Source organism: Chrysemys picta, chromosome 7 (genome assembly GCF_011386835.1).
Source record: "Chrysemys picta bellii isolate R12L10 chromosome 7, ASM1138683v2, whole genome shotgun sequence".
NCBI classification, from domain to species: Eukaryota; Metazoa; Chordata; order Testudines; family Emydidae; genus Chrysemys; species Chrysemys picta.
The window spans coordinates 57084646-57092948 of record NC_088797.1 but is presented as its reverse complement, the minus strand read 5'-3'; the positions used below and the strand labels follow the sequence as shown (position 1 = coordinate 57092948).

Below are 8303 nucleotides of genomic sequence, written 5' to 3'. Positions count from 1 at the left end.
TTTTTTTTTTTGGCCCCGCCCCCTGCCACGCCCCCCCCACGTCACCCCCCCCCCCCCCCGCGTCCCGATATTTTTCTTTGGTGATCTGGTCACCCTAAGTAGGGGTGAAGAGCCAGGACTTCAGTATAGGCCAAGTGGGCAGAAGGATCACTTATTTGTATTTTCAGGTGGACTTTTATCCCAGAAGGGGACTGAACATAAAGAGTGATCTGGCCCGAGAGCTATGAATGAATCACCTATGACAGGAAAAACATAGAATACACTAGCCTTTTGCATTTCTATCACCTTAATGCTTTTTTACACTGGTCTGGCAACGTAAAGGGGTGTTAGTATAAATAATTTAAGTCAATGAGCAGGACTCTTATCACAGAAATGTTGGGCTGGAAGGGACCTCAAGAAGTCATCAAGTCCAGCCCCCTGCTCTGTGGCAGGACCAAGTAAAACCTAGACCATCCCTGACAGATACTTGTCCAACCTGCTCTTAAAAACCTCCCATGATGGGGATTCTACAACCTCCCTTGGAAGCCTGTTCAAGAGGTTAACTACCCTTGCTGCAGATTAAGCCCATTACCTCCTGTCCTACCTTCAGTGAACATGAAGAACATTTGATCACTGTCCTCTTTTAAAACAGCCCTTAACATATTGGAAGACTGTCATCAGGTCCTCACTCAGTCTTCTTTTCTCAAGACTAGACACACCCAGTTTTTTTTTTAAACCTTTCCTCACAGGTCAGGTTTTCTGAACCTCTGTTGCTCTCTCCAATTTGTCCCCATCTTTCCTAAAGTGAAGTGCCCAGAATTGGACACAATAATCTAGCTCAGGCCTCACCAGTGCCAAGTAGAGTGGGTCAATTGCATCCCATGTTTTATGTACAACATTCCTGTTAATAGACCTCAGAATATTTAGCCAGTTGTATCACATTGTGGACTCATATTCAGTTTGGGATCCGATATAATCCCCAGAGCCGTTTCAGCAATACTAGCATCAGTTATTCCCCATTTTGTAGTTGTGCGTTGGCTTTTCATTCCTAAGTGAAGTACTTTGCACTTGTCTTTATTGAATTTTATCTTGTTGATTTCAGACCAATTCGTCAAGCTCGTTTTGAATTCTAAACCTGTCCTCCAAATCCCTGTAACCTCTCCCAGGTTGATGTCATCTGAAAATTTTATAAGCATACTCTCCACTCCATTATCAAAATTGGACTGCTCATGTGCTGAAAATTTGGCATGTGCTGAAGTGCTTTGCTGAATTAGGGCCTATAATCAACAGAGTTCCATGGGGCTGTCACACAAGAATCTAATCATTATTTTGAAACACAGTGACTCTGAAAGGCAGTCTTACCCCAGTAGGTTGGGGCCTAAGAGCCAACGGTACTACCCAGCAGCAAAGTTCTAGATGTGACAGCAATGGGTGTAGCTTCAAAGCAGGTGCTCAGTGATGAGGAGAGCTGGTCAGTGTCTTCTGAAATTCAATTTTTCAACAAAATTTGTAATAGAATTTTTGATTAAAAAAGCAAAACAAAAACAATTGACCACATTTTAGTGATTTTCCCCTGCTGTATCTCTCAGCCAGGTCTGGTGAGGAGCTGGATGTGTTATAAATGACAAATTGTTGTAGCCATGTTGGTCCCAGGATATGTCCCTGGTCTCTTCCATCAACAGAAGTTGGTCCAATAAAAGATATTCCCTCACCTACTTTGTTTCTTTTATAAATGCCAAGACAGACCAATCTGAACTAAAACTAAACTAAAGCTACCACTTTCTGTGCCCCACTTATACCTAGGCAAGTCGCATACATCAATGGGCCAGATTCAGATTGATTCTACCCCAGTGTAAATCCAAACTAATTCCATTAATGTCAGAGCAGTTACTCTGGATTTATACCTAGGTATCTGAGATCAAAATCTGGTCCAATGCAAGTTGTACAGGGGTGAATGGAGGTGAACTTAGCCCAGTGTTTATATTGTACACTCACCCAGGGCCTGGTTCTGTTTTGGTTCACAGATGTAAATCAGGAATAGAAAGTGTAACTGATCACAGAATCAAGCCTACATACCGGTGACAAGTGCTAAGAGCACCATTATCCCAAGCTAGTGTAATGCCATAAACAGACTGTAATGAGTTTCGCTGCAGCTGATGGTCATTAATTCCAGTGGAAAGAGAGGCTCGCCATGCTGGGACCTATGCCGTCAAGAGTTTGCAGCAGGCATACCATGAATCTGTGCCCCTATTCTAGAGAAGAAGCTCCCCAAAGACCCAGAGGTGAGCACGAGTCTATGTGGATGAGGCCAAAATCCTGAGAAGTGCTGGTATGGGGGCAGGGGTGATGAGCTATGTCCCATTGCTTAGCAAGGAGGAAGGGGCAGCATAATGAATGGCACGGAGGGCTTGGAAATTGTTTATGATGCAAATATGTTTAAAAGCACCACATTGCCTCCCCTGGGAAAGGGAGCCTAAAATTGAAGTCTAATGATAACAAATGATTGTTAATGAGTTGTCTAAACATAATAGATGGAAAGAATTAAAAGCCTAGAATAAACAGTGTTTCATTAAAGCACAATAAAGAAACAACACGAGTTTCATATCTCAGAATAAATGTGCTCTCACCAGGAGCAGGAGGGGAATGACTTGTGTGGGAGGTGGGTAGGAATGGACAGGCATCGGAGAAAGGGAGAGGGTGGGTGAAGGTCATGCCTCTCCAGTGCTCCTATCCCTCATTGGGAGCAGGACAGTGTGAAGAACTGGGCAGCTCTACGCTGAGAGAGGGAAGGGTCCGACCCAGCCGTGGCTGAGTGGCTGTTGAAGGCCCAGTTCAGCAAAGTACTTAAGCATGTGGCTAACTTGGAATTCCTTATGTGCTTTGTGGATTTCACTGGGACTCCCCATGTGCTTAAAATTAGACACATGCTTAAATATCTTGCTGAATTGGGGCCTAAGCTCCTATTAGTGTTATTAGCTCAGATGAAGAACCAGTCCCTGCCCAGCAAAGCTTGCAGACAAAAATGTGGCAAGATCCTGCAGAGGACCAGCCAGTGGATATGAGCAGTAACTCATCAGGGAAAGCATCCACTCCACACAGACCCTCCTCTAAAGACCTGAGGGAAATGTACTGGTGACAGTATGCAATTCTGTAGAGAATCCATGAGTGGTTTTGAGGAACTGGCTTTACTTGCTGGATGTATGTCGCATCTGTCTCGGTAATGTGGCATGTCACAACCACACTTTAGATCAAGGGTGTATTTAGGGTTTGTGAAGGGTTAATTAATATCTCTCTGAGTTTGCTTCATGAAATATTGATATTAGAGATAATTTAAAATAATTTTGATTATAAAAATATTGAAATTTCAAAGTTGTTTCCATTTCCCAGGGTTTGAAATTGATTCATTTTTTCTAAAAAACATATTTAGTAGCTTTTTTTTTTATCATTGGCAATGTTAGCAGAGCCCTTTATTTGAATTTTTTGTTTCCAGAAAACTGGGATTTTGGTCAATGAAAAATGTCAACAACTGTTTTGCTGACAGTTTTTACAATGGCTTTGGTAAAGGCATGGAAAATGTAGTGGAAAACATTGAAAAACAATTTTTTCAGTTTTGGAAAAGGCTTTTTTATTTTTCCTCCCAAAAAGTTTTTGTTCAAAAATGTTGACTGACTGTAGTCTGTATTTTCTTATGGAGTCTGTATGTTCAGTGGTATATGTGAGCATACCTGGATGTATGTGCATAATTATAGTATGCCTGTGTTTTTAAAGAGTCTGTGTATATACAGTATGTAGTATAATGTGCTTCTCTTTATATGTCTATATTGCAGATATGTCTCTGGTGGGGAGCTCTTTGCAATAGGGATGGGCTCTTCCTATGTGTTTATACAGCGGACACAATAGGGCACCAATCCTGATGGGAGCCCTATAGCAATTCAGACAGTGCCTGCTCCTCAGGGCCAGCTCCAGCGTTTTTGCCGCCCCAAGTGGTGGTGGTGGGGGGGAGCCGCGATCGGCGGCACTTTGGTGGCAGGCCCTTCCCTCAGAGAGGGAGTGAGGGACCCACCACCGAATTGCCGCTGAAGAACCGGACGTGTCGCCCCTTTCCGTTGGCCGCCCCAAGCACCTGCTTGCTGCGCTAGTGCCTGGAGCCGGCCCTGCTGCTCCTGCCACCTTTAGTCATGCTGATTAATACCTTACTTTGTGTTTGGTCTGACCATAACCTATGGGGCTACTTGTGTAATATGAGATCCTACTCAATGGGAGGAAGGCTGGCAAAATCCAACCTAGAATTAGAGCTGATTGAAAACCTTCTGCCTCTGCATTTTTCCCCATAGCAAAATGGTTTTTTACCAGAATAGAAACATTTACGTTTTTTGTCAAAAATGTTCGGGTGTTTGTCAAAAAGTTGAAATTTTGTGGTTTTAGTTTAAAAAAATTTGGTTGACATTTTTCAGGGTAAAAAAAAATATTTCCTGACCTGTTCCATTACCAACAACAATAATTATTATTGATGATATATTAATGTGTGCTTGGGTTTAATGCAGTCTGCTTGAGTGTATGCGCAAGGTTGTGTTTTTAAGCAGTGTGAGAGTGCAGGATCTGTTGCACCCCCCAGTTGGTTTGATAATATTGTCCCAGTTGCACAGAGCCCTTCTGAAGGTCTAGATGTGAGTGAGACATCTCTCTAATTCAGGGGTCCCCAACGCGGTGCCCGCTGGGGCATCTAAATGCGCCTGCGTACTGGCCAGCGGACGAGCATCTGCTGAAATGCCACCGAGAAGCAGCGTCATCCAGAGGCATCGCTGCTGAAATGTTATGCTGAAACGCCTATTGACGTTGCCGCTTGTCGGCGGCATTGTTGGTGGATGCTCGTCCGCCGCCATGGTCCTCCGTGGCTCGTCGTCTGGCACCTGCCAGACGAAAAAGGTTGGGGACCACTGCTCTAATTATCTGTGTTTATATTTAATGGTACATGTGAATTTAGGAATAAGACATGCCTGTGTGTGTGTGTGTGTGTGTGTGTGTGTGTGTGTGTGTGTGTGTGTGTGTGTGTATCCTTAACAGAGGGGATGGGTTGTGACAGTACTCTGAGTATTTGCATTTGAGAAGTGTTTGAGTAAAGTTGTGTTCAACCTGCTTTGTGCATGGAACAAAGTGTCTATGTGTGTGTGTGTTGGAATTTGAACACAGGTGTATATTTTTAATAAGAGAATCGTGGGTGGGTTCCAGAGTCAATATCCCTGGGGAGTATAAATTAAGGTTACAGTAAGTGTAGACATGTGAGACTGGTGTATGTGTGTGCGCGCCCATCAGTGCAATGGTGTGTTAGGAGTGCAGGAGTGTGATAACCATGTGTGTGTTAGTATGTGAGATTTCTGTGTGTGTACTCATGTGCAATGGAGTGTTGTGAGTGCAGGCGTGTGATTGCTAGAGCTATCCAGAGGATGAGAATTCCAGTATGTGACAGCTTTTGAGGTTTTTGGAAAGAGACAAGGGAACCTCTGGGCCGATAAAATCCTTCTCAATTAAAACTTCTAAGGATGTCTGAGTGTCCGTGTTGCAGGAATGCAGGTTCGCAATAACCATGGGGGGGCGGGGAGTAGAGGAGTCTGTTGGCAATGTGTGTGTGTTTTGAGTGTCTCTTGCACGTGTGCTTGTGGCTAATTGCATTGTGTGTATTTGTGTTTTGGCGTGTATCTTTGTGTTTAATGGAGTGTATGTGTGTTTGTTTAATGACCTGACTGCGGGTGTGTGACACACATCCCTGCATGCCCGTGGTAGCAATAGCAGGCCTTGGTTAGCCAGCGCTGGCCTGGTCAGTAAATCATTGTGCAGTTTGTTTGTTCCACCTTGGACTCCATAGAGAATCAGACAGACTGTGCTGAGCTGGTCCCATCTGCACGCTACCCGGACAGCAGCTTTATCTTGCCTTGTAAAACTGCAGAGCCTGTGACAAAAGAGTTAATCTCTGCCTTTGTTTCTCTTCCTCTCTCTCCTCTCTTTTGCAGCAGGACTGAAAGGCAAGACGAGAGCAGATCCATCAATGTCAGCCGCTTTCGGCACATCAGCACTTTTGGGGGGTTTATTGGGGACTAGCCCATCAGCAGTGCTTCCAAACTACAAACACACTGCAAGCGAGCCCCTCCTCCTGAGAAGCAGCCAGGCAGCCTGGAGAAGCAATGCCAAGCTCCAGAGTGCTACTGACCAGTGACTGGGTGATAAATGACTCTGTGCAGCATCTCCTCTACTGGCAACGTCCGGAAGGGAGGCTGGATCCAAGCTCTGGGATAGACAGCAATGAAACGGCATTAATTTCTGGGCACGTTAGTGTGTGTGGGGGGGTACCCCCCTTCCCAACACATACACACTTTTTTAAACAGAGCAATGTAGGTGCAAGACAGAGTGAGAGGGAGAGAGACAATGTGATTGACAGGTTAATGAAGCAATTCATAATAGTGATGTATATTATAACCATAGAAGCAACTTGTAAATATCCAGTTGCTTTATACATATAAACACACAACTATATATAAAGTGTGTGTGTGTGTGTGTGTCTATATATTTTTGGCATATTTATATGAATGCAGTGTTAACGTTGCACAGCAAAAGTAAAGGAAAAACGGGAAGTGCAAAAGTTAAAGTTCATTGACTTAGCAGCATTGCACAGCATGTATCTTGGATTTATTTAGAAGGAGTGGCACTTGCAGAAGTGCCTATGAGACTTGGGTGCACAAATCTCAATGGCTTGTGCTCCTAAACCCTACAGGCACTTTAGAAAATGCATTTTTATACACTAATCATCTTAGTTTCTCAGCATCTCACATGCCTCATGACATCCTTGTGAGGGGGAAATGCGCCTATTTAAATGCCTCTGAATTGACTGCGTTGCTGTGCATTTGTCTGTGTATTTTATGTGCATGTGGGAATTCACTAAAGCATTCTGGACTAGGGCAGTGATTTAACTGCAAGACCATTCTTTCTCTGTTGTGGTATCCATTTAAAAATACAAACCATAATGTATTAAGCTACTGTATATGAGTAGCAAAACCAGGGGTGGAAAATATAACATGCAAAGTGGCTGAGTTCACACTGTTGTAGGGATCTTCCTTTTTGCATTTTGTGACTTGTTTTTATCTTAGACCTCTATGTTACACTAATACAGTCCTATGCACTTCCCCACTGCCTCACCGCCCCCCATCCCAATTTATTTTAAAGGAAAGAGAAAAAAACTAGTGGGAATGTAGCACTGTGAGACTCACCACCGTGGCGCCTCCTGCTGGCCGTTCTGGGATTAGCTCAAGTCCTTCCACAGGGGGCCCTCCTCCAATGGTGTCTCGCTCACCTTTACTCCCGCTTTGCTGTCTCCACCACTCTGGGACCTGAGTTGCTCCCCGGACCACAGCGTCCCCTTCTGGGCACAGCCCTCTGACTGTTCCCCACTCCGTTGTCTCCCCCCATTTCGGGGAAACCAGCAGTCTATAGTCCAGCCACTCGCCTCAGTGGCCAGCTGCAGTCACCAGTCTAGTCGCTTGCTCCGGGGGCAAACTGCAGTCTGTGTTGGCCACTTCCCTCCGGGCAAATGGGGCAGCCCTAGCCCCTTATCCGCCCTTCCTCCAGGGCCTCAGTCTGGTGGCGGTCAGCCAGAAGCTCCTTCTGCTCTGCTACTCTGTCCAGCACAGCTCTAGCCATAGTGCTCCTGGGCAGCCAGTCCTTCTCACTAACAGCCAGGAAGAGACTCCCTCTGCTCTGTTGAGCAGCCCTTTATATAAGGCCCCCGCTGGCCCTGATTGGCCGCTGCAACAAACTGCCTTCCAATTGGCTCACTTAGTGAACCCTCCTCTTAATGGAGGGTTCTGAGCAGGCTCCCTCTGGCCTGCTTTAACCCTTCCTCTTCCTGATGTGGGGCAACTGCATCACTACAGGGAGATTTTGAAAGGCATAATAGACAGTTGGGCTCCCAACTGCCATTGAAAGCCATTGGGAACTGGGAACATGACTCAGTGTTTGCCACCTATTGGGCTATTTGGTATTTTTCATTTGAAGTCCCAGCTCCTGGAGTCATGTGATTAGGTGAGAATTTTAGCTTGCTCTTTTTTAAGTGAAAGTTTCTGTTCCTCATGGTTGCGGAGAACAGTGTGGCCTAAGGGCATCCTAAAGGCTCAGAAGGCAAGGCAAATAAAAAGAACCCCAAATGTATATGTTTACCAAAACAGCCTCCCAATTTTAAAGATTAACATCTGATTTTGGGGGGCCTGATTCAAAATTTCGGAGTGTTTGCAGTTGGCAACACTGCATTTGTACCTCTGCACGTCTCCCACTCAATG

General features: G+C 45.0%; 1 long non-coding RNA gene across 1 annotated transcript; it reads right to left on the bottom strand.

Annotated features, from left to right (window-relative positions):
- Positions 1–3502: 3502 nt before the first annotated feature.
- On the bottom strand, positions 3503–8016 carry LOC135972687 (uncharacterized). The gene is made up of 3 exons (XR_010589167.1): positions 7239–8016; positions 6185–6261; positions 3503–5992 (listed from the first exon to the last, which is right to left on the bottom strand). It is a non-coding gene; the product is annotated as an uncharacterized LOC135972687 (long non-coding RNA).
- Positions 8017–8303: the final 287 nt, after the last annotated feature.